The sequence below is a fragment of the Ascaphus truei genome, unplaced genomic scaffold, assembly GCF_040206685.1.
Source record: "Ascaphus truei isolate aAscTru1 unplaced genomic scaffold, aAscTru1.hap1 HAP1_SCAFFOLD_637, whole genome shotgun sequence".
Taxonomy (NCBI): Eukaryota; Metazoa; Chordata; class Amphibia; order Anura; family Ascaphidae; genus Ascaphus; species Ascaphus truei.
The window spans coordinates 56,485-81,553 of NW_027456970.1; the positions used below are offsets into that span (position 1 = coordinate 56,485).

Consider the following 25,069-nt stretch of genomic DNA (forward strand, 5'->3'; position numbering starts at 1 on the left):
CCCCTTCCTTTCCTCTCTCCCTTGAAAACTTTCTGCACCTGAGACAGTGGGAGGGAGGGAGATAGAGCAAGAAACAGCACCCCAAATCCTGTCCCATTAGAAGCAGCACAGGCTTCTGTCCGTTTGCTCCTCTCCTCTCCCTCCAGGTGATTTGCATGGGAGGGAGGAGCTGCTTGCTCCCTCTCTTCCTCTCTCTCTCCCCCCCTCTCTCCCCCTCCCCCTCTCTCTCTCTTCCTCTCTCTCTCTCCCCCCCTCTCTCCTCTCTCTCCCCCCCTCTCTCCTCTCTCTCTCTCTCTTTCTCCCTCTCTCCCTCTCTCTTTTAGAAGCTTTACACCTGCCAGCCAGTCTACAGTATGTGATGATATCACAATGTGTCTCTTACATCACAGACAGGCTGACATCATCACACAGGCTGACTGGCCATCAAGAGACAGAAATGCAGATAGAGACACACTGACAAATACATACACTGTAGGCACAGGCGCCATGCGGCTTCTGCACCATAAAAGTCCATTTGAATCAAAAATAATGTAGTCTTTTAAGTGAGGCTCTATTGATATCTTGGGGGTCTAAGTGTCAAGACAATCTTGACGTAAAACGGAGGCATCATTTTCAATCATTCAATAATGATGTGGTTTTGGATGACAGTATCCTACATCCTGTATGATATAATAATAATAATAAGAGACATCATGGAAAAATAATAGGAGACATAATGGAAATATTATCCAGTTTGTCACCATAATTGGAATATACATAATGCAAGAAGGTTTTATGTGTGTCGTCTTCTTCTCTTGAGTCTATGAGCTGAGGTGGGTGTCTCTTGGAGCTCTGGTGGAGGAAATATTCACCTGCCTTGGTGTCTCAGAGCTTTGAGGGGGTAAAAAGCCTAGCACTAGTTTAGTTATTGTAATGTATTTGCTACAATCAATAACACAAACAAGCTTCAGTACAGTAAAGTCGTCATTTAAATCAGTGATCTAATTTTTATTTCTAAGTAGAATATCTGAAACAACTTCCCTTACTGACTAAACACAAAAAAAGTTAAAGATCCCGCTACCTCTTACATGCTAAGCGAGCGCTCTACCATTTGAGCTAATCCCCCACTTTTGGAGGTGGGTGGCTGTCAGTGCCGGTTGCTTTACAGTACTTTCTGCAGGGCAAATGTGGCTGTGAACGTGCACTGTTTAATGCTAGTTATCAGAAATAGCTCTGAGTCCAGGGGCTGTGGAAGATTGGGTGAGAATGATCGTGGAATCATCAGACCCCAGTAAATAAACCCATAGTCACCACACCACAGAGCACTACACTACACATCCTCCCTGATTGTCTAGTGGTTAGGATTCGGCGCTCTCACCGCCGCGGCCCGGGTTCGATCCCCGGTCAGGGAAAGCTTTGTTTTGAAAACCGTAATGATTCTTTTTCTTTTCATGTCTTAAGTTGAACAGAATTTCCTTTTTTTTTTACATTTGCATAAACAGAGCTCTTGCTAATTCAATTAATAAAACTGAAAGGATCATGGAAGTGACGTTAAGAATTGTATTAAGTGAGCATGTCAATTGAAATATTCCAAGAAGAGAATACGCTAGTCGGGGAAAGACAATCTTGGCACAAAACCGAGGCATATTTTTCAATCATTCAATCCATAGGTGGTTTTGGATGACAGTATTCTATGAGATATCCTGGGAAAATAATAGGAGACATAATGGAAATACATTATCGTCCAATTTGTGACCATAATGGGAATATACTTAGTGCTTCCTTCACAGGAAATAATACATGTGACATAACGGGAATGTAATAAGTATGTGGGTTTGGCTGGGATTATCCTACATCCAGCAGGGATATAATAACTGGGAAAACGCTATATTTGATACCGCCACGTTGTGGGATGAGCGAGTAAACATTGCATGTCATTTCCCAGAATCCCTTGCTGCAGTGGGAGCACTGTATGCTACTGTAGGTGATAATGGTTGAAATATATATATATATATATATATATATATATATATATATATATATATATATACACATCAACCAGTTCAATAATTTAAAGGGGGGGAATTAAAATGGCTGAAGTGGAAAATGACAAGTATTTACCGATCCAAAAAAACGACTCCTGAGCATGTATGTACTGCTTACATGGATGTACCCATTAGCATGTACAGTGTTGTTTGTTATTGCGGTTACCAATTTATTTCCATTTTAAATATTTAATTTCTCTGAAATGGTGCAAGCAAATTGCATGAAAAGTTGCAAAAGAATACATGAATGTTTTGTATCCAGTCAGGGGATGAGATGAGATGGGGTCATGTTCATATTTGAACTGTACATTACTAAAAGAAGGCTTTTTTTCTATGCAGATACAGTATAGTGTTTCAAACACATGCTATACACACGCACACACGCACACACACACACACACACACACACACACACACAGCACTATCTGCAATGTAAAGATGTGGGTGAACAGAGCAAAAAAGATGGTACTAGAAACGCTTATTACAGTAACACCAAAGGGATGTGCCTAATGCTAAAGTTTGAACAGCAGCAGCCGCAGTACCCCTGATATCTATGGATGGGACAGATACCCCCTGCAGACACAGACACCCGCGCGCGCGCACACACACGCACACGCACGCACACAGGGAGGGGTCTGTAGTGTGACAGAGCATGCTAGCTTCGCCACCAGGCACTCCTTCTTGAATTAAAATAAAACTATCTCCTTACCTCTTTCTGGATGCCCCCTCTTTACCAACAAGAGGGACAGGACCAGCTCTCCTCAGCTTCCATTTTCCCCTTCCTTTCCTCTCTCCCTTGAAAACTTTCTGCACCTGAGACAGTGGGAGGGAGGGAGATAGAGCAAGAAACAGCACCCCAAATCCTGTCCCATAAGAAGCAGCACAGGCTTCTGTCCGTTTGCTCCTCTCCTCTCCCTCCAGGTGATTTGCATGGGAGGGAGGAGCTGCTTGCTCCCTCTCTTCCTCTCTCTCCCCCCCTCTCTCTCCCCCTCCCCCTCCCCCTCTCTCTCTCTTCCTCTCTCTCTCTCTCCCCCCCTCTCTCCTCTCTCTCCCCCCCTCTCTCCTCTCTCTCTCTCTCTCTCTCTCTCTTTCTCCCTCTCTCCCTCTCTCTTTTAGAAGCTTTACACCTGCCAGCCAGTCTACAGTATGTGATGATATCACAATGTGTCTCTTACATCACAGACAGGCTGACATCATCACACAGGCTGACTGGCCATCAAGAGACAGAAATGCAGATAGAGACACACTGACAAATACATACACTGTAGGCACAGGCGCCATGCGGCTTCTGCACCATAAAAGTCCATTTGAATCAAAAATAATGTAGTCTTTTAAGTGAGGCTCTATTGATATTTTGGGGGTCTAAGTGTCAAGACAATCTTGACGTAAAACGGAGGCATCATTTTCAATCATTCAATAATGATGTGGTTTTGGATGACAGTATCCTACATCCTGTATGATATAATAATAATAAGAGACATCATGGAAAAATAATAGGAGACATAATGGAAATATTATACAGTTTGTCACCATAATTGGAATATACATAATGCAAGAAGGTTTTATGTGTGTCGTCTTCTTCTCTTGAGTCTATGAGCTGAGGTGGGTGTCTCTTGGAGCTCTGGTGGAGGAAATATTCACCTGCCTTGGTGTCTCAGAGCTTTGAGGGGGTAAAAAGCCTAGCACTAGTTTAGTTATTGTAATGTATTTGCTACAATCAATAACACAAACAAGCTTCAGTACAGTAAAGTCATCATTTAAATCAGTGATCTAATTTTTATTTCTAAGTAGAATATCTGAAACAACTTCCCTTACTGACTAAACACAAAAAAAGTTAAAGATCCCGCTACCTCTTACATGCTAAGCGAGCGCTCTACCATTTGAGCTAATCCCCCACTTTTGGAGGTGGGTGGCTGTCAGTGCCGGTTGCTTTACAGTACTTTCTGCAGGGCAAATGTGGCTGTGAACGTGCACTGTTTAATGCTAGTTATCAGAAATAGCTCTGAGTCCAGGGGCTGTGGAAGATTGGGTGAGAATGATCGTGGAATCATCAGACCCCAGTAAATAAACCCATAGTCACCACACCACAGAGCACTACACTACACATCCTCCCTGATTGTCTAGTGGTTAGGATTCGGCGCTCTCACCGCCGCGGCCCGGGTTCGATCCCCGGTCAGGGAAAGCTTTGTTTTGAAAACCGTAATGATTCTTTTTCTTTTCATGTCTTAAGTTGAACAGAATTTCCTTTTTTTTTTACATTTGCATAAACAGAGCTCTTGCTAATTCAATTAATAAAACTGAAAGGATCATGGAAGTGACGTTAAGAATTGTATTAAGTGAGCATGTCAATTGAAATATTCCAAGAAGAGAATACGCTAGTCGGGGAAAGACAATCTTGGCACAAAACCGAGGCATATTTTTCAATCATTCAATCCATAGGTGGTTTTGGATGACAGTATTCTATGAGATATCCTGGGAAAATAATAGGAGACATAATGGAAATACATTATCGTCCAATTTGTGACCATAATGGGAATATACTTAGTGCTTCCTTCACAGGAAATAATACATGTGACATAACGGGAATGTAATAAGTATGTGGGTTTGGCTGGGATTATCCTACATCCAGCAGGGATATAATAACTGGGAAAACGCTATATTTGATACCGCCACGTTGTGGGATGAGCGAGTAAACATTGCATGTCATTTCCCAGAATCCCTTGCTGCAGTGGGAGCACTGTATGCTACTGTAGGTGATAATGGTTGAAATATATATATATATATATATATATATATATATATATATACACATCAACCAGTTCAATAATTTAAAGGGGGGGAATTAAAATGGCTGAAGTGGAAAATGACAAGTATTTACCGATCCAAAAAAACGACTCCTGAGCATGTATGTACTGCTTACATGGATGTACCCATTAGCATGTACAGTGTTGTTTGTTATTGCGGTTACCAATTTATTTCCATTTTAAATATTTAATTTCTCTGAAATGGTGCAAGCAAATTGCATGAAAAGTTGCAAAAGAATACATGAATGTTTTGTATCCAGTCAGGGGATGAGATGAGATGGGGTCATGTTCATATTTGAACTGTACATTACTAAAAGAAGGCTTTTTTTCTATGCAGATACAGTATAGTGTTTCAAACACATGCTATACACACGCACACACGCACACACACACACACACACACACACACACACACACACAGCACTATCTGCAATGTAAAGATGTGGGTGAACAGAGCAAAAAAGATGGTACTAGAAACGCTTATTACAGTAACACCAAAGGGATGTGCCTAATGCTAAAGTTTGAACAGCAGCAGCCGCAGTACCCCTGATATCTATGGATGGGACAGATACCCCCTGCAGACACAGACACCCGCGCGCGCGCACACACACGCACACGCACGCACACAGGGAGGGGTCTGTAGTGTGACAGAGCACGCTAGCTTCGCCACCAGGCACTCCTTCTTGAATTAAAATAAAACTATCTCCTTACCTCTTTCTGGATGCCCCCTCTTTACCAACAAGAGGGACAGGACCAGCTCTCCTCAGCTTCCATTTTCCCCTTCCTTTCCTCTCTCCCTTGAAAACTTTCTGCACCTGAGACAGTGGGAGGGAGGGAGATAGAGCAAGAAACAGCACCCCAAATCCTGTCCCATTAGAAGCAGCACAGGCTTCTGTCCGTTTGCTCCTCTCCTCTCCCTCCAGGTGATTTGCATGGGAGGGAGGAGCTGCTTGCTCCCTCTCTTCCTCTCTCTCTCCCCCCCTCTCTCCCCCTCCCCCTCTCTCTCTCTCCCCCCCTCTCTCCTCTCTCTCCCCCCCTCTCTCCTCTCTCTCTCTCTCTTTCTCCCTCTCTCCCTCTCTCTTTTAGAAGCTTTACACCTGCCAGCCAGTCTACAGTATGTGATGATATCACAATGTGTCTCTTACATCACAGACAGGCTGACATCATCACACATGCTGACTGGCCATCAAGAGACAGAAATGCAGATAGAGACACACTGACAAATACATACACTGTAGGCACAGGCGCCATGCGGCTTCTGCACCATAAAAGTCCATTTGAATCAAAAATAATGTAGTCTTTTAAGTGAGGCTCTATTGATATCTTGGGGGTCTAAGTGTCAAGACAATCTTGACGTAAAACGGAGGCATCATTTTCAATCATTCAATAATGATGTGGTTTTGGATGACAGTATCCTACATCCTGTATGATATAATAATAATAAGAGACATCATGGAAAAATAATAGGAGACATAATGGAAATATTATCCAGTTTGTCACCATAATTGGAATATACATAATGCAAGAAGGTTTTATGTGTGTCGTCTTCTTCTCTTGAGTCTATGAGCTGAGGTGGGTGTCTCTTGGAGCTCTGGTGGAGGAAATATTCACCTGCCTTGGTGTCTCAGAGCTTTGAGGGGGTAAAAAGCCTAGCACTAGTTTAGTTATTGTAATGTATTTGCTACAATCAATAACACAAACAAGCTTCAGTACAGTAAAGTCATCATTTAAATCAGTGATCTAATTTTTATTTCTAAGTAGAATATCTGAAACAACTTCCCTTACTGACTAAACACAAAAAAAGTTAAAGATCCCGCTACCTCTTACATGCTAAGCGAGCGCTCTACCATTTGAGCTAATCCCCCACTTTTGGAGGTGGGTGGCTGTCAGTGCCGGTTGCTTTACAGTACTTTCTGCAGGGCAAATGTGGCTGTGAACGTGCACTGTTTAATGCTAGTTATCAGAAATAGCTCTGAGTCCAGGGGCTGTGGAAGATTGGGTGAGAATGATCGTGGAATCATCAGACCCCAGTAAATAAACCCATAGTCACCACACCACAGAGCACTACACTACACATCCTCCCTGATTGTCTAGTGGTTAGGATTCGGCGCTCTCACCGCCGCGGCCCGGGTTCGATCCCCGGTCAGGGAAAGCTTTGTTTTGAAAACCGTAATGATTCTTTTTCTTTTCATGTCTTAAGTTGAACAGAATTTCCTTTTTTTTTTACATTTGCATAAACAGAGCTCTTGCTAATTCAATTAATAAAACTGAAAGGATCATGGAAGTGACGTTAAGAATTGTATTAAGTGAGCATGTCAATTGAAATATTCCAAGAAGAGAATACGCTAGTCGGGGAAACACAATCTTGGCACAAAACCGAGGCATATTTTTCAATCATTCAATCCATAGGTGGTTTTGGATGACAGTATTCTATGAGATATCCTGGGAAAATAATAGGAGACATAATGGAAATACATTATCGTCCAATTTGTGACCATAAAGGGAATATACTTAGTGCTTCCTTCACAGGAAATAATACATGTGACATAACGGGAATGTAATAAGTATGTGGGTTTGGCTGGGATTATCCTACATCCAGCAGGGATATAATAACTGGGAAAACGCTATATTTGATACCGCCACGTTGTGGGATGAGCGAGTAAACATTGCATGTCATTTCCCAGAATCCCTTGCTGCAGTGGGAGCACTGTATGCTACTGTAGGTGATAATGGTTGAAATATATATATATATATATATATATATATATATATATATATATACACATCAACCAGTTCAATAATTTAAAGGGGGGGAATTAAAATGGCTGAAGTGGAAAATGACAAGTATTTACCGATCCAAAAAAACGACTCCTGAGCATGTATGTACTGCTTACATGGATGTACCCATTAGCATGTACAGTGTTGTTTGTTATTGCGGTTACCAATTTATTTCCATTTTAAATATTTAATTTCTCTGAAATGGTGCAAGCAAATTGCATGAAAAGTTGCAAAAGAATACATGAATGTTTTGTATCCAGTCAGGGGATGAGATGAGATGGGGTCATGTTCATATTTGAACTGTACATTACTAAAAGAAGGCTTTTTTTCTATGCAGATACAGTATAGTGTTTCAAACACATGCTATACACACGCACACACGCACACACACACACACACACACACACACACACACACACACACAGCACTATCTGCAATGTAAAGATGTGGGTGAACAGAGCAAAAAAGATGGTACTAGAAACGCTTATTACAGTAACACCAAAGGGATGTGCCTAATGCTAAAGTTTGAACAGCAGCAGCCGCAGTACCCCTGATATCTATGGATGGGACAGATACCCCCTGCAGACACAGACACCCGCGCGCGCGCACACACACGCACACGCACGCACACAGGGAGGGGTCTGTAGTGTGACAGAGCACGCTAGCTTCGCCACCAGGCACTCCTTCTTGAATTAAAATAAAACTATCTCCTTACCTCTTTCTGGATGCCCCCTCTTTACCAACAAGAGGGACAGGACCAGCTCTCCTCAGCTTCCATTTTCCCCTTCCTTTCCTCTCTCCCTTGAAAACTTTCTGCACCTGAGACAGTGGGAGGGAGGGAGATAGAGCAAGAAACAGCACCCCAAATCCTGTCCCATTAGAAGCAGCACAGGCTTCTGTCCGTTTGCTCCTCTCCTCTCCCTCCAGGTGATTTGCATGGGAGGGAGGAGCTGCTTGCTCCCTCTCTTCCTCTCTCTCTCCCCCCCTCTCTCTCCCCCTCCCCCTCTCTCTCTCTTCCTCTCTCTCTCTCCCCCCCTCTCTCCTCTCTCTCCCCCCCTCTCTCCTCTCTCTCTCTCTCTCTCTCTCTCTTTCTCCCTCTCTCCCTCTCTCTTTTAGAAGCTTTACACCTGCCAGCCAGTCTACAGTATGTGATGATATCACAATGTGTCTCTTACATCACAGACAGGCTGACATCATCACACAGGCTGACTGGCCATCAAGAGACAGAAATGCAGATAGAGACACACTGACAAATACATACACTGTAGGCACAGGCGCCATGCGACTTCTGCACCATAAAAGTCCATTTGAATCAAAAATAATGTAGTCTTTTAAGTGAGGCTCTATTGATATCTTGGGGGTCTAAGTGTCAAGACAATCTTGACGTAAAACGGAGGCATCATTTTCAATCATTCAATAATGATGTGGTTTTGGATGACAGTATCCTACATCCTGTATGATATAATAATAATAAGAGACATCATGGAAAAATAATAGGAGACATAATGGAAATATTATCCAGTTTGTCACCATAATTGGAATATACATAATGCAAGAAGGTTTTATGTGTGTCGTCTTCTTCTCTTGAGTCTATGAGCTGAGGTGGGTGTCTCTTGGAGCTCTGGTGGAGGAAATATTCACCTGCCTTGGTGTCTCAGAGCTTTGAGGGGGTAAAAAGCCTAGCACTAGTTTAGTTATTGTAATGTATTTGCTACAATCAATAACACAAACAAGCTTCAGTACAGTAAAGTCATCATTTAAATCAGTGATCTAATTTTTATTTCTAAGTAGAATATCTGAAACAACTTCCCTTACTGACTAAACACAAAAAAAGTTAAAGATCCCGCTACCTCTTACATGCTAAGCGAGCGCTCTACCATTTGAGCTAATCCCCCACTTTTGGAGGTGGGTGGCTGTCAGTGCCGGTTGCTTTACAGTACTTTCTGCAGGGCAAATGTGGCTGTGAACGTGCACTGTTTAATGCTAGTTATCAGAAATAGCTCTGAGTCCAGGGGCTGTGGAAGATTGGGTGAGAATGATCGTGGAATCATCAGACCCCAGTAAATAAACCCATAGTCACCACACCACAGAGCACTACACTACACATCCTCCCTGATTGTCTAGTGGTTAGGATTCGGCGCTCTCACCGCCGCGGCCCGGGTTCGATCCCCGGTCAGGGAAAGCTTTGTTTTGAAAACCGTAATGATTCTTTTTCTTTTCATGTCTTAAGTTGAACAGAATTTCCTTTTTTTTACATTTGCATAAACAGAGCTCTTGCTAATTCAATTAATAAAACTGAAAGGATCATGGAAGTGACGTTAAGAATTGTATTAAGTGAGCATGTCAATTGAAATATTCCAAGAAGAGAATACGCTAGTCGGGGAAAGACAATCTTGGCACAAAACCGAGGCATATTTTTCAATCATTCAATCCATAGGTGGTTTTGGATGACAGTATTCTATGAGATATCCTGGGAAAATAATAGGAGACATAATGGAAATACATTATCGTCCAATTTGTGACCATAATGGGAATATACTTAGTGCTTCCTTCACAGGAAATAATACATGTGACATAACGGGAATGTAATAAGTATGTGGGTTTGGCTGGGATTATCCTACATCCAGCAGGGATATAATAACTGGGAAAACGCTATATTTGATACCGCCACGTTGTGGGATGAGCGAGTAAACATTGCATGTCATTTCCCAGAATCCCTTGCTGCAGTGGGAGCACTGTATGCTACTGTAGGTGATAATGGTTGAAATATATATATATATATATATATATATATATATATATATATACACATCAACCAGTTCAATAATTTAAAGGGGGGGAATTAAAATGGCTGAAGTGGAAAATGACAAGTATTTACCGATCCAAAAAAACGACTCCTGAGCATGTATGTACTGCTTACATGGATGTACCCATTAGCATGTACAGTGTTGTTTGTTATTGCGGTTACCAATTTATTTCCATTTTAAATATTTAATTTCTCTGAAATGGTGCAAGCAAATTGCATGAAAAGTTGCAAAAGAATACATGAATGTTTTGTATCCAGTCAGGGGATGAGATGAGATGGGGTCATGTTCATATTTGAACTGTACATTACTAAAAGAAGGCTTTTTTTCTATGCAGATACAGTATAGTGTTTCAAACACATGCTATACACACGCACACACGCACACACACACACACACACACAGCACTATCTGCAATGTAAAGATGTGGGTGAACAGAGCAAAAAAGATGGTACTAGAAACGCTTATTACAGTAACACCAAAGGGATGTGCCTAATGCTAAAGTTTGAACAGCAGCAGCCGCAGTACCCCTGATATCTATGGATGGGACAGATACCCCCTGCAGACACAGACACCCGCGCGCGCGCACACACACGCACACGCACGCACACAGGGAGGGGTCTGTAGTGTGACAGAGCACGCTAGCTTCGCCACCAGGCACTCCTTCTTGAATTAAAATAAAACTATCTCCTTACCTCTTTCTGGATGCCCCCTCTTTACCAACAAGAGGGACAGGACCAGCTCTCCTCAGCTTCCATTTTCCCCTTCCTTTCCTCTCTCCCTTGAAAACTTTCTGCACCTGAGACAGTGGGAGGGAGGGAGATAGAGCAAGAAACAGCACCCCAAATCCTGTCCCATTAGAAGCAGCACAGGCTTCTGTCCGTTTGCTCCTCTCCTCTCCCTCCAGGTGATTTGCATGGGAGGGAGGAGCTGCTTGCTCCCTCTCTTCCTCTCTCTCTCCCCCCCTCTCTCTCCCCCTCCCCCTCTCTCTCTCTTCCTCTCTCTCTCTCCCCCCCTCTCTCCTCTCTCTCCCCCCCTCTCTCCTCTCTCTCTCTCTCTCTCTCTCTCTCTTTCTCCCTCTCTCCCTCTCTCTTTTAGAAGCTTTACACCTGCCAGCCAGTCTACAGTATGTGATGATATCACAATGTGTCTCTTACATCACAGACAGGCTGACATCATCACACAGGCTGACTGGCCATCAAGAGACAGAAATGCAGATAGAGACACACTGACAAATACATACACTGTAGGCACAGGCGCCATGCGGCTTCTGCACCATAAAAGTCCATTTGAATCAAAAATAATGTAGTCTTTTAAGTGAGGCTCTATTGATATCTTGGGGGTCTAAGTGTCAAGACAATCTTGACGTAAAATGGAGGCATCATTTTCAATCATTCAATAATGATGTGGTTTTGGATGACAGTATCCTACATCCTGTATGATATAATAATAATAATAAGAGACATCATGGAAAAATAATAGGAGACATAATGGAAATATTATCCAGTTTGTCACCATAATTGGAATATACATAATGCAAGAAGGTTTTATGTGTGTCGTCTTCTTCTCTTGAGTCTATGAGCTGAGGTGGGTGTCTCTTGGAGCTCTGGTGGAGGAAATATTCACCTGCCTTGGTGTCTCAGAGCTTTGAGGGGGTAAAAAGCCTAGCACTAGTTTAGTTATTGTAATGTATTTGCTACAATCAATAACACAAACAAGCTTCAGTACAGTAAAGTCATCATTTAAATCAGTGATCTAATTTTATTTCTAAGTAGAATATCTGAAACAACTTCCCTTACTGACTAAACACAAAAAAAGTTAAAGATCCCGCTACCTCTTACATGCTAAGCGAGCGCTCTACCATTTGAGCTAATCCCCCACTTTTGGAGGTGGGTGGCTGTCAGTGCCGGTTGCTTTACAGTACTTTCTGCAGGGCAAATGTGGCTGTGAACGTGCACTGTTTAATGCTACTTATCAGAAATAGCTCTGAGTCCAGGGGCTGTGGAAGATTGGGTGAGAATGATCGTGGAATCATCAGACCCCAGTAAATAAACCCATAGTCACCACACCACAGAGCACTACACTACACATCCTCCCTGATTGTCTAGTGGTTAGGATTCGGCGCTCTCACCGCCGCGGCCCGGGTTCGATCCCCGGTCAGGGAAAGCTTTGTTTTGAAAACCGTAATGATTCTTTTTCTTTTCATGTCTTAAGTTGAACAGAATTTCCTTTTTTTTTACATTTGCATAAACAGAGCTCTTGCTAATTCAATTAATAAAACTGAAAGGATCATGGAAGTGACGTTAAGAATTGTATTAAGTGAGCATGTCAATTGAAATATTCCAAGAAGAGAATACGCTAGTCGGGGAAAGACAATCTTGGCACAAAACCGAGGCATATTTTTCAATCATTCAATCCATAGGTGGTTTTGGATGACAGTATTCTATGAGATATCCTGGGAAAATAATAGGAGACATAATGGAAATACATTATCGTCCAATTTGTGACCATAATGGGAATATACTTAGTGCTTCCTTCACAGGAAATAATACATGTGACATAACGGGAATGTAATAAGTATGTGGGTTTGGCTGGGATTATCCTACATCCAGCAGGGATATAATAACTGGGAAAACGCTATATTTGATACCGCCACGTTGTGGGATGAGCGAGTAAACATTGCATGTCATTTCCAGAATCCCTTGCTGCAGTGGGAGCACTGTATGCTACTGTAGGTGATAATGGTTGAAATATATATATATATATATATATATATATATATATATATACACATCAACCAGTTCAATAATTTAAAGGGGGGAATTAAAATGGCTGAAGTGGAAAATGACAAGTATTTACCGATCCAAAAAAACGACTCCTGAGCATGTATGTACTGCTTACATGGATGTACCCATTAGCATGTACAGTGTTGTTTGTTATTGCGGTTACCAATTTATTTCCATTTTAAATATTTAATTTCTCTGAAATGGTGCAAGCAAATTGCATGAAAAGTTGCAAAAGAATACATGAATGTTTTGTATCCAGTCAGGGGATGAGATGAGATGGGGTCATGTTCATATTTGAACTGTACATTACTAAAAGAAGGCTTTTTTTCTATGCAGATACAGTATAGTGTTTCAAACACATGCTATACACACGCACACACGCACACACACACACACACACACACACACACACACACAGCACTATCTGCAATGTAAAGATGTGGGTGAACAGAGCAAAAAAGATGGTACTAGAAACGCTTATTACAGTAACACCAAAGGGATGTGCCTAATGCTAAAGTTTGAACAGCAGCAGCCGCAGTACCCCTGATATCTATGGATGGGACAGATACCCCCTGCAGACACAGACACCCGCGCGCGCGCACACACACGCACACGCACGCACACAGGGAGGGGTCTGTAGTGTGACAGAGCACGCTAGCTTCGCCACCAGGCACTCCTTCTTGAATTAAAATAAAACTATCTCCTTACCTCTTTCTGGATGCCCCCTCTTTACCAACAAGAGGGACAGGACCAGCTCTCCTCAGCTTCCATTTTCCCCTTCCTTTCCTCTCTCCCTTGAAAACTTTCTGCACCTGAGACAGTGGGAGGGAGGAGATAGAGCAAGAAACAGCACCCCAAATCCTGTCCCATTAGAAGCAGCACAGGCTTCTGTCCGTTTGCTCCTCTCCTCTCCCTCCAGGTGATTTGCATGGGAGGGAGGAGCTGCTTGCTCCCTCTCTTCCTCTCTCCTCTCCCCCCCTCTCTCCCCCTCCCCCTCTCTCTCTCTCCCCCCCTCTCTCCTCTCTCTCCCCCCCTCTCTCCTCTCTCTCTCTCTCTTTCTCCCTCTCTCCCTCTCTCTTTAGAAGCTTTACACCTGCCAGCCAGTCTACAGTATGTGATGATATCACAATGTGTCTCTTACATCACAGACAGGCTGACATCATCACACATGCTGACTGGCCATCAAGAGACAGAAATGCAGATAGAGACACACTGACAAATACATACACTGTAGGCACAGGCGCCATGCGGCTTCTGCACCATAAAAGTCCATTTGAATCAAAAATAATGTAGTCTTTTAAGTGAGGCTCTATTGATATCTTGGGGGTCTAAGTGTCAAGACAATCTTGACGTAAAACGGAGGCATCATTTTCAATCATTCAATAATGATGTGGTTTTGGATGACAGTATCCTACATCCTGTATGATATAATAATAATAAGAGACATCATGGAAAAATAATAGGAGACATAATGGAAATATTATCCAGTTTGTCACCATAATTGGAATATACATAATGCAAGAAGGTTTTATGTGTGTCGTCTTCTTCTCTTGAGTCTATGAGCTGAGGTGGGTGTCTCTTGGAGCTCTGGTGGAGGAAATATTCACCTGCCTTGGTGTCTCAGAGCTTTGAGGGGGTAAAAGCCTAGCACTAGTTTAGTTATTGTAATGTATTTGCTACAATCAATAACACAAACAAGCTTCAGTACAGTAAAGTCATCATTTAAATCAGTGATCTAATTTTTATTTCTAAGTAGAATATCTGAAACAACTTCCCTTACTGACTAAACACAAAAAAAGTTAAAGATCCCGCTACCTCTTACATGCTAAGCGAGCGCTCTACCATTTGAGCTAATCCCCCACTTTTGGAGGTGGGTGGCTGTCAGTGCCGGTTGCTTTACAGTACTTTCTGCAGGGCAAATGTGGCTGTGAACGTGCACTGTTTAATGCTAGTTATCAGAAATAGCTCTGAGTCCAGGGGCTGTGGAAGATTGGGTGAGAATGATCGTGGAATCATCAGACCCCAGTAAATAAACCCATAGTCACCACACCACAGAGCACTACACTACACATCCTCCCTGATTGTCTAGTGGTTAGGATTCGGCGCTCTCACCGCCGCGGCCCGGGTTCGATCCCCGGTCAGGGAAAGCTTTGTTTTGAAAACCGTAATGATTCTTTTTCTTTTCATGTCTTAAGTTGAACAGAATTTCCTTTTTTTTTTACATTTGCATAAACAGAGCTCTTGCTAATTCAATTAATAAAACTGAAAGGATCATGGAAGTGACGTTAAGAATTGTATTAAGTGAGCATGTCAATTGAAATATTCCAAGAAGAGAATACGCTAGTCGGGGAAACACAATCTTGGCACAAAACCGAGGCATATTTTTCAATCATTCAATCCATAGGTGGTTTTGGATGACAGTATTCTATGAGATATCCTGGGAAAATAATAGGAGACATAATGGAAATACATTATCGTCCAATTTGTGACCATAAAGGGAATATACTTAGTGCTTCCTTCACAGGAAATAATACATGTGACATAACGGGAATGTAATAAGTATGTGGGTTTGGCTGGGATTATCCTACATCCAGCAGGGATATAATAACTGGGAAAACGCTATATTGATACCGCCACGTTGTGGGATGAGCGAGTAAACATTGCATGTCATTTCCCAGAATCCCTTGCTGCAGTGGGAGCACTGTATGCTACTGTAGGTGATAATGGTTGAAATATATATATATATATATATATATATATATATATATATATATATATACACATCAACCAGTTCAATAATTTAAAGGGGGGGAATTAAAATGGCTGAAGTGGAAAATGACAAGTATTTACCGATCCAAAAAAACGACTCCTGAGCATGTATGTACTGCTTACATGGATGTACCCATTAGCATGTACAGTGTTGTTTGTTATTGCGGTTACCAATTTATTTCCATTTTAAATATTTAATTTCTCTGAAATGGTGCAAGCAAATTGCATGAAAAGTTGCAAAAGAATACATGAATGTTTTGTATCCAGTCAGGGGATGAGATGAGATGGGGTCATGTTCATATTTGAACTGTACATTACTAAAAGAAGGCTTTTTTTCTATGCAGATACAGTATAGTGTTTCAAACACATGCTATACACACGCACACACGCACACACACACACACACACACACACACACACACACACACAGCACTATCTGCAATGTAAAGATGTGGGTGAACAGAGCAAAAAAGATGGTACTAGAAACGCTTATTACAGTAACACCAAAGGGATGTGCCTAATGCTAAAGTTTGAACAGCAGCAGCCGCAGTACCCCTGATATCTATGGATGGGACAGATACCCCCTGCAGACACAGACACCCCGCGCGCGCGCACCACACGCACACGCACGCACACAGGGAGGGGTCTGTAGTGTGACAGAGCACGCTAGCTTCGCCACCAGGCACTCCTTCTTGAATTAAAATAAAACTATCTCCTTACCTCTTTCTGGATGCCCCCTCTTTACCAACAAGAGGGACAGGACCAGCTCTCCTCAGCTTCCATTTTCCCCTTCCTTTCCTCTCTCCCTTGAAAACTTTCTGCACCTGAGACAGTGGGAGGGAGGGAGATAGAGCAAGAAACAGCACCCCAAATCCTGTCCCATTAGAAGCAGCACAGGCTTCTGTCCGTTTGCTCCTCTCCTCTCCCTCCAGGTGATTTGCATGGGAGGGAGGAGCTGCTTGCTCCCTCTCTTCCTCTCTCTCTCCCCCCCTCTCTCTCCCCCTCCCCCTCTCTCTCTCTTCCTCTCTCTCTCTCCCCCCCTCTCTCCTCTCTCTCCCCCCCTCTCTCCTCTCTCTCTCTCTCTCTCTCTCTCTTTCTCCCTCTCTCCCTCTCTCTTTTAGAAGCTTTACACCTGCCAGCCAGTCTACAGTATGTGATGATATCACAATGTGTCTCTTACATCACAGACAGGCTGACATCATCACACAGCTGACTGGCCATCAAGAGACAGAAATGCAGATAGAGACACACTGACAAATACATACACTGTAGGCACAGGCGCCATGCGACTTCTGCACCATAAAAGTCCATTTGAATCAAAAATAATGTAGTCTTTTAAGTGAGGCTCTATTGATATCTTGGGGGTCTAAGTGTCAAGACAATCTTGACGTAAAACGGAGGCATCATTTTCAATCATTCAATAATGATGTGGTTTTGGATGACAGTATCCTACATCCTGTATGATATAATAATAATAAGAGACATCATGGAAAAATAATAGGAGACATAATGGAAATATTATCCAGTTTGTCACCATAATTGGAATATACATAATGCAAGAAGGTTTTATGTGTGTCGTCTTCTTCTCTTGAGTCTATGAGCTGAGGTGGGTGTCTCTTGGAGCTCTGGTGGAGGAAATATTCACCTGCCTTGGTGTCTCAGAGCTTTGAGGGGGTAAAAAGCCTAGCACTAGTTTAGTTATTGTAATGTATTTGCTACAATCAATAACACAAACAAGCTTCAGTACAGTAAAGTCATCATTTAAATCAGTGATCTAATTTTTATTTCTAAGTAGAATATCTGAAACAACTTCCCTTACTGACTAAACACAAAAAAAGTTAAAGATCCCGCTACCTCTTACATGCTAAGCGAGCGCTCTACCATTTGAGCTAATCCCCCACTTTTGGAGGTGGGTGGCTGTCAGTGCCGGTTGCTTTACAGTACTTTCTGCAGGGCAAATGTGGCTGTGAACGTGCACTGTTTAATGCTAGTTATCAGAAATAGCTCTGAGTCCAGGGGCTGTGGAAGATTGGGTGAGAATGATCGTGGAATCATCAGACCCCAGTAAATAAACCCATAGTCACCACACCACAGAGCACTACACTACACATCCTCCCTGATTGTCTAGTGGTTAGGATTCGGCGCTCTCACCGCCGCGGCCCGGGTTCGATCCCCGGTCAGGGAAAGCTTTGTTTTGAAAACCGTAATGATTCTTTTTCTTTTCATGTCTTAAGTTGAACAGAATTTCCTTTTTTTTACATTTGCATAAACAGAGCTCTTGCTAATTCAATTAATAAAACTGAAAGGATCATGGAAGTGACGTTAAGAATTGTATTAAGTGAGCATGTCAATTGAAATATTCCAAGAAGAGAATACGCTAGTCGGGGAAAGACAATCTTGGCACAAAACCGAGGCATATTTTTCAATCATTCAATCCATAGGTGGTTTTGGATGACAGTATTCTATGAGATATCCTGGGAAAATAATAGGAGACATAATGGAAATACATTATCGTCCAATTTGTGACCATAATGGGAATATACTTAGTGCTTCCTTCACAGGAAATAATACATGTGACATAACGGGAATGTAATAAGTATGTGGGTTTGGCTGGGATTATCCTACATCCAGCAGGGATATAATAACTGGGAAAACGCTATATTTGATACCGCCACGTTGTGGATGAGCGAGTAAACATTGCATGTCATTTCCCAGAATCCCTTGCTGCAGTGGGAGCACTGTATGCTACTGTAGGTGATAATGGTTGAAATATATATATATATATATATATATATATATATATATATATATATATATATACACATCAACCAGTTCAATAATTTAAAGGGGGGGGAATTAAAATGGCTGAAGTGGAAAATGACAAGTATTTACCGATCCAAAAAAACGACTCCTGAGCATGTATGTACTGCTTACATGGATGTACCCATTAGCATGTACAGTGTTGTTTGTTATTGCGGTTACCAATTTATTTCCATTTTAAATATTTAATTTCTCTGAAATGGTGCAAGCAAATTGCATGAAAAGTTGCAAAAGAATACATGAATGTTTTGTATCCAGTCAGGGGATGAGATGAGATGGGGTCATGTTCATATTTGAACTGTACATTACTAAAAGAAGGCTTTTTTTCTATGCAGATACAGTATAGTGTTTCAAACACATGCTATACACACGCACACACGCACACACACACACACACACACAGCACTATCTGCAATGTAAAGATGTGGGTGAACAGAGCAAAAAAGATGGTACTAGAAACGCTTATTACAGTAACACCAAAGGGATGTGCCTAATGCTAAAGTTTGAACAGCAGCAGCCGCAGTACCCCTGATATCTATGGATGGGACAGATACCCCCTGCAGACACAGACACCCGCGCGCGGCGCACACACACGCACACGCACGCACACAGGGAGGGGTCTGTAGTGTGACAGAGCACGCTAGCTTCGCCACCAGGCACTCCTTCTTGAATTAAAATAAAACTATCTCCTTACCTCTTTCTGGATGCCCCCTCTTTACCAACAAGAGGGACAGGACCAGCTCTCCTCAGCTTCCATTTTCCCCTTCCTTTCCTCTCTCCCTTGAAAACTTTCTGCACCTGAGACAGTGGGAGGGAGGGAGATAGAGCAAGAAACAGCACCCCAAATCCTGTCCCATTAGAAGCAGCACAGGCTTCTGTCCGTTTGCTCCTCTCCTCTCCCTCCAGGTGATTTGCATGGGAGGGAGGAGCTGCTTGCTCCCTCTCTTCCTCTCTCTCTCCCCCCCTCTCTCTCCCCCTCCCCCTCTCTCTCTCTTCCTCTCTCTCTCTCCCCCCCTCTCTCCTCTCTCTCCCCCCCTCTCTCCTCTCTCTCTCTCTCTCTCTCTCTCTCTTTCTCCCTCTCTCCCTCTCTCTTTTAGAAGCTTTACACCTGCCAGCCAGTCTACAGTATGTGATGATATCACAATGTGTCTCTTACATCACAGACAGGCTGACATCATCACACAGGCTGACTGGCCATCAAGAGACAGAAATGCAGATAGAGACACACTGACAAATACATACACTGTAGGCACAGGCGCCATGCGACTTCTGCACCATAAAAGTCCATTTGAATCAAAAATAATGTAGTCTTTTAAGTGAGGCTCTATTGATATCTTGGGGGTCTAAGTGTCAAGACAATCTTGACGTAAAACGGAGGCATCATTTTCAATCATTCAATAATGATGTGGTTTTGGATGACAGTATCCTACATCCTGTATGATATAATAATAATAAGAGACATCATGGAAAAATAATAGGAGACATAATGGAAATATTATCCAGTTTGTCACCATAATTGGAATATACATAATGCAAGAAGGTTTTATGTGTGTCGTCTTCTTCTCTTGAGTCTATGAGCTGAGGTGGGTGTCTCTTGGAGCTCTGGTGGAGGAAATATTCACCTGCCTTGGTGTCTCAGAGCTTTGAGGGGGTAAAAAGCCTAGCACTAGTTTAGTTATTGTAATGTATTTGCTACAATCAATAACACAAACAAGCTTCAGTACAGTAAAGTCATCATTTAAATCAGTGATCTAATTTTTATTTCTAAGTAGAATATCTGAAACAACTTCCCTTACTGACTAAACACAAAAAAAGTTAAAGATCCCGCTACCTCTTACATGCTAAGCGAGCGCTCTACCATTTGAGCTAATCCCCCACTTTTGGAGGTGGGTGGCTGTCAGTGCCGGTTGCTTTACAGTACTTTCTGCAGGGCAAATGTGGCTGTGAACGTGCACTGTTTAATGCTACTTATCAGAAATAGCTCTGAGTCCAGGGGCTGTGGAAGATTGGGTGAGAATGATCGTGGAATCATCAGACCCCAGTAAATAAACCCATAGTCACCACACCACAGAGCACTACACTACATATCCTCCCTGATTGTCTAGTGGTTAGGATTCGGCGCTCTCACCGCCGCGGCCCGGGTTCGATCCCCGGTCAGGGAAAGCTTTGTTTTGAAAACCGTAATGATTCTTTTTCTTTTCATGTCTTAAGTTGAACAGAATTTCCTTTTTTTTTTACATTTGCATAAACAGAGCTCTTGCTAATTCAATTAATAAAACTGAAAGGATCATGGAAGTGACGTTAAGAATTGTATTAAGTGAGCATGTCAATTGAAATATTCCAAGAAGAGAATACGCTAGTCGGGGAAAGACAATCTTGGCACAAAACCGAGGCATATTTTTCAATCATTCAATCCATAGGTGGTTTTGGATGACAGTATTCTATGAGATATCCTGGGAAAATAATAGGAGACATAATGGAAATACATTATCGTCCAATTTGTGACCATAATGGGAATATACTTAGTGCTTCCTTCACAGGAAATAATACATGTGACATAACGGGAATGTAATAAGTATGTGGGTTTGGCTGGGATTATCCTACATCCAGCAGGGATATAATAACTGGGAAAACGCTATATTTGATACCGCCACGTTGTGGGATGAGCGAGTAAACATTGCATGTCATTTCCCAGAATCCCTTGCTGCAGTGGGAGCACTGTATGCTACTGTAGGTGATAATGGTTGAAATATATATATATATATATATATATATATATATATACACATCAACCAGTTCAATAATTTAAAGGGGGGGAATTAAAATGGCTGAAGTGGAAAATGACAAGTATTTACCGATCCAAAAAAACGACTCCTGAGCATGTATGTACTGCTTACATGGATGTACCCATTAGCATGTACACTGTTGTTTGTTATTGCGGTTACCAATTTATTTCCATTTTAAATATTTAATTTCTCTGAAATGGTGCAAGCAAATTGCATGAAAAGTTGCAAAAGAATACATGAATGTTTTGTATCCAGTCAGGGGATGAGATGAGATGGGGTCATGTTCATATTTGAACTGTACATTACTAAAAGAAGGCTTTTTTTCTATGCAGATACAGTATAGTGTTTCAAACACATGCTATACACACGCACACACGCACACACACACACACACACACACACACACAGCACTATCTGCAATGTAAAGATGTGGGTGAACAGAGCAAAAAAGATGGTACTAGAAACGCTTATTACAGTAACACCAAAGGGATGTGCCTAATGCTAAAGTTTGAACAGCAGCAGCCGCAGTACCCCTGATATCTATGGATGGGACAGATACCCCCTGCAGACACAGACACCCGCGCGCGCGCACACACACGCACACGCACGCACACAGGGAGGGGTCTGTAGTGTGACAGAGCATGCTAGCTTCGCCACCAGGCACTCCTTCTTGAATTAAAATAAAACTATCTCCTTACCTCTTTCTGGATGCCCCCTCTTTACCAACAAGAGGGACAGGACCAGCTCTCCTCAGCTTCCATTTTCCCCTTCCTTTCCTCTCTCCCTTGAAAACTTTCTGCACCTGAGACAGTGGGAGGGAGGGAGATAGAGCAAGAAACAGCACCCCAAATCCTGTCCCATAAGAAGCAGCACAGGCTTCTGTCCGTTTGCTCCTCTCCTCTCCCTCCAGGTGATTTGCATGGGAGGGAGGAGCTGCTTGCTCCCTCTCTTCCTCTCTCTCTCCCCCCCTCTCTCTCCCCCTCCCCCTCCCCCTCTCTCTCTCTTCCTCTCTCTCTCTCTCCCCCCCTCTCTCCTCTCTCTCCCCCCCTCTCCTCTCTCTCTCTCTCTCTCTCTCTCTCTCTCTTTCTCCCTCTCTCCCTCTCTCTTTTAGAAGCTTTACACCTGCCAGCCAGTCTACAGTATGTGATGATATCACAATGTGTCTCTTACATCACAGACAGGCTGACATCATCACACAGGCTGACTGGCCATCAAGAGACAGAAATGCAGATAGAGACACACTGACAAACACATACACTGTAGGCACAGGCGCCATGCGGCTTCTGCACCATAAAAGTCCATTTGAATCAAAAATAATGTAGTCTTTTAAGTGAGGCTCTATTGATATCTTGGGGGTCTAAGTGTCAAGACAATCTTGACGTAAAACGGAGGCATAATTTTCAATCATTCAATAATGATGTGGTTTTGGATGACAGTATCCTACATCCTGTATGATATAATAATAATAAGAGACATCATGGAAAAATAATAGGAGACATAATGGAAATATTATCCAGTTTGTCACCATAATTGGAATATACATAATGCAAGAAGGTTTTATGTGTGTCGTCTTCTTCTCTTGAGTCTATGAGCTGAGGTGGGTGTCTCTTGGAGCTCTGGTGGAGGAAATATTCACCTGCCTTGGTGTCTCAGAGCTTTGAGGGGGTAAAAAGCCTAGCACTAGTTTAGTTATTGTAATGTATTTGCTACAATCAATAACACAAACAAGCTTCAGTACAGTAAAGTCATCATTTAAATCAGTGATCTAATTTTTATTTCTAAGTAGAATATCTGAAACAACTTCCCTTACTGACTAAACACAAAAAAAGTTAAAGATCCCGCTACCTCTTACATGCTAAGCGAGCGCTCTACCATTTGAGCTAATCCCCCACTTTTGGAGGTGGGTGGCTGTCAGTGCCGGTTGCTTTACAGTACTTTCTGCAGGGCAAATGTGGCTGTGAACGTGCACTGTTTAATGCTAGTTATCAGAAATAGCTCTGAGTCCAGGGGCTGTGGAAGATTGGGTGAGAATGATCGTAGAATCATCAGACCCCAGTAAATAAACCCATAGTCACCACACCACAGAACACTACACTACACATCCTCCCTGATTGTCTAGTGGTTAGGATTCGGCGCTCTCACCGCCGCGGCCCGGGTTCGATCCCCGGTCAGGGAAAGCTTTGTTTTGAAAACCGTAATGATTCTTTTTCTTTTCATGTCTTAAGTTGAACAGAATTTCCTTTTTTTTTTACATTTGCATAAACAGAGCTCTTGCTAATTCAATTAATAAAACTGAAAGGATCATGGAAGTGACGTTAAGAATTGTATTAAGTGAGCATGTCAATTGAAATATTCCAAGAAGAGAATACGCTAGTCGGGGAAAGACAATCTTGGCACAAAACCGAGGCATATTTTTCAATCATTCAATCCATAGGTGGTTTTGGATGACAGTATTCTATGAGATATCCTGGGAAAATAATAGGAGACATAATGGAAATACATTATCGTCCAATTTGTGGCCATAATGGGAATATACTTAGTGCTTCCTTCACAGGAAATAATACATGTGACATAACGGGAATGTAATAAGTATGTGGGTTTGGCTGGGATTATCCTACATCCAGCAGGGATATAATAACTGGGAAAACGCTATATTTGATACCGCCACGTTGTGGGATGAGCGAGTAAACATTGCATGTCATTTCCCAGAATCCCTTGCTGCAGTGGGAGCACTGTATGCTACTGTAGGTGATAATGGTTGAAATATATATATATATATATATATATATATATATATATATACACATCAACCAGTTCAATAATTTAAAGGGGGGGAATTAAAATGGCTGAAGTGGAAAATGACAAGTATTTACCGATCCAAAAAAACGACTCCTGAGCATGTATGTACTGCTTACATGGATGTACCCATTAGCATGTACAGTGTTGTTTGTTATTGCGGTTACCAATTTATTTCCATTTTAAATATTTAATTTCTCTGAAATGGTGCAAGCAAATTGCATGAAAAGTTGCAAAAGAATACATGAATGTTTTGTATCCAGTCAGGGGATGAGATGAGATGGGGTCATGTTCATATTTGAACTGTACATTACTAAAAGAAGGCTTTTTTTCTATGCAGATACAGTATAGTGTTTCAAACACATGCTATACACACGCACACACGCACACACACACACACACACACACACACAGCACTATCTGCAATGTAAAGATGTGGGTGAACAGAGCAAAAAAGATGGTACTAGAAACGCTTATTACAGTAACACCAAAGGGATGTGCCTAATGCTAAAGTTTGAACAGCAGCAGCCGCAGTACCCCTGATATCTATGGATGGGACAGATACCCCCTGCAGACACAGACACCCGCGCGCGCGCACACACACGCACACGCACGCACACAGGGAGGGGTCTGTAGTGTGACAGAGCATGCTAGCTTCGCCACCAGGCACTCCTTCTTGAATTAAAATAAAACTATCTCCTT

The 25,069-nt window shown here is 42.3% G+C and overlaps 9 non-coding genes across 9 annotated transcripts; all 9 read left to right on the top strand.

Annotated features, from left to right (window-relative positions):
* Positions 1–1,319: 1,319 nt before the first annotated feature.
* On the top strand, positions 1,320–1,391 carry TRNAE-CUC (transfer RNA glutamic acid (anticodon CUC)). The gene has a single exon. It is a non-coding gene; the product is annotated as a tRNA-Glu (tRNA).
* Positions 1,392–4,133: 2,742 nt separating this feature from the next.
* Positions 4,134–4,205, top strand: TRNAE-CUC (transfer RNA glutamic acid (anticodon CUC)). Its single transcript has one exon. It is a non-coding gene; the product is annotated as a tRNA-Glu (tRNA).
* Positions 4,206–6,907: 2,702 nt separating this feature from the next.
* On the top strand, positions 6,908–6,979 carry TRNAE-CUC (transfer RNA glutamic acid (anticodon CUC)). The gene has a single exon. It is a non-coding gene; the product is annotated as a tRNA-Glu (tRNA).
* A 2,736-nt stretch (positions 6,980–9,715) lies between these two features.
* Positions 9,716–9,787, top strand: TRNAE-CUC (transfer RNA glutamic acid (anticodon CUC)). Its single transcript has one exon. It is a non-coding gene; the product is annotated as a tRNA-Glu (tRNA).
* Positions 9,788–12,503: 2,716 nt separating this feature from the next.
* On the top strand, positions 12,504–12,575 carry TRNAE-CUC (transfer RNA glutamic acid (anticodon CUC)). Its single transcript has one exon. It is a non-coding gene; the product is annotated as a tRNA-Glu (tRNA).
* Positions 12,576–15,270: 2,695 nt separating this feature from the next.
* Positions 15,271–15,342, top strand: TRNAE-CUC (transfer RNA glutamic acid (anticodon CUC)). Its single transcript has one exon. It is a non-coding gene; the product is annotated as a tRNA-Glu (tRNA).
* A 2,736-nt stretch (positions 15,343–18,078) lies between these two features.
* TRNAE-CUC (transfer RNA glutamic acid (anticodon CUC)) lies at positions 18,079–18,150 on the top strand. The gene has a single exon. It is a non-coding gene; the product is annotated as a tRNA-Glu (tRNA).
* A 2,725-nt stretch (positions 18,151–20,875) lies between these two features.
* On the top strand, positions 20,876–20,947 carry TRNAE-CUC (transfer RNA glutamic acid (anticodon CUC)). The gene has a single exon. It is a non-coding gene; the product is annotated as a tRNA-Glu (tRNA).
* Positions 20,948–23,675: 2,728 nt separating this feature from the next.
* Positions 23,676–23,747, top strand: TRNAE-CUC (transfer RNA glutamic acid (anticodon CUC)). The gene has a single exon. It is a non-coding gene; the product is annotated as a tRNA-Glu (tRNA).
* Positions 23,748–25,069: the final 1,322 nt, after the last annotated feature.